Here is a 1,801-nt window from a genome sequence, read left to right as displayed (position 1 = left end):
GGGTTCAAGCAATTCTCCTGCTTCAGCCTCCGAAGTAGCTGGGATTACGGGTGCCTGCCACCACACCCAGCTAATATTTGTATTTTTAGTAGAGACAGGGTTTCACTGTGTTAGCCAGGATGGTCTCAATCTCCTGACCTCATGATCCGCCCGTCTCGGCTTCCCAAAGTGCTGGGATTACAGGCGTGAGCCACCGCGCCTGGCCGAGGCCATGGTTTTTGTTGAGTTGAATCATGATTACTATCATGAATATTCTCCACCAGTGCAGTGCAGAGAGATTCCGGCCCTTTTCTGTCTAATATTCCAGCCTTTTCTCACAGCTTCTGCGTGTGCTTGCATTCACCGTGATGTTGCTCCATTATCCACTGCTGCAGCTCCACCAGTTTCTCTCCTTCCCTGCTCCAGCCGGAGAAGGTCCATCCTTTCAAGTCATCCCCCTCCTCCCCTTCCCAGGTTTCCTCTCTCGGCAGTTAGCTCTTCCCTGACACCCCTCTTCATTTTCATTTGCCTCCTGTCGGCCAGGGGGTGGGGGGGAGTCAGAGAGTCTGTTTGGAATTGAAAGCCTCCTAACCAGCCCAGGGAAATAGGAGCTTTATGTAAGGAATGCAGGGAATCTGCCAAAACCCAATAGCTGGGGCTCCAGGGACTCAGAAAGCCATTATTCGCTCCTTCGTCAATTCAGTCAACAGATATTTATTGGGCACCTACTATGTGCCAGGGGTACACGTGAGACAAGCCACTTGCTCTTGTGAAACTGACATTGTGGTGGGAGGAGATCAGTAACAAACAAATAAACAAGAAATTATCATCTGGTCATAAGCGCAATACAGAGGGTTAAACAGTATCTGGCGGCGGGGGGCAGGTGCGGTGGCTCACCGTAAGTATGTAACCCCAGCACGTTTGGAAACCGAGGTGGGAGGATTGCTTGATCCCAGGAGTTCAAGACAAGCCTGGGCAATGTAGTGAGACTGTATCTCTACAAAAAAATACAAAAATTGGCCAGGCATGGTGGCATGCACCTGTAGTCTCAGCTACTTGGGAGGCTGAAATGGGAGGATCGCTGGAGCCCAGGAGGTCGAGGCTGCAGTGAGCCATTGTTACACCACTGTACTCCAGTCTGGGTGACAGAGCAAAACTCTGTCTCAAAAAAGAAAAGAGAAGAACACAACAGGTGGGAGACAGTATGAGTGGGTGAGCCCCATTATGTCGGGTCACTGGGGTAACCTCTTTGGGGAGCTGATTGAGAAGGAACCAGGGAGATGGGCGTTATGGGAGAGAGTATTGCACATGCAGAGGCCCTGAGGTTGAAACAAGTGTGGTGCACTCTGGAAAGAGAAGGCTGGAGAGGGAGAGAGAATGGAGTTGTAGAGGTTGGCAAGGAACACTGCATTCGAGGCTTCCAGCCACAGTGAACTGTTGGCTTTTATTCTTTTTTTTTTTTTTTTTCTTGAGATGGAATATCATTCTGTCACCCAGGCTGGAGTGCAGTGGTACAATCTTGGCTTAGTGCAACCTCCACCTCCCGGGTTCAAGTGATTCTCCTGCCTCAGTCTCCCAAGTAACTGGGATTACAGGTGGCTGCCACCACGCTCGGCTAATTTTTGTATTTTTAGTAGAGGCGGGGTTTTGCCATGTTGGCTGGGTTGGTCTTGAACTCCTGACCTCCAGTGATCCACCCACCTCGGCCTCTCAAAGTTGTTGGCTTTTATTCTAAATGCAGTGAGAAGCTGCTGGACGATTTGCAGTAGGGTGGAGGGACTTGATCTGATTCACATTATTTAAAGATCTCTCTAGCTGGTGG

Source organism: Mandrillus leucophaeus, unplaced genomic scaffold, assembly GCF_000951045.1.
Source record: "Mandrillus leucophaeus isolate KB7577 unplaced genomic scaffold, Mleu.le_1.0 Scaffold112, whole genome shotgun sequence".
Lineage (NCBI taxonomy): Eukaryota > Metazoa > Chordata > Mammalia > Primates > Cercopithecidae > Mandrillus > Mandrillus leucophaeus.
Note: the sequence above shows the minus strand (reverse complement) of the source record.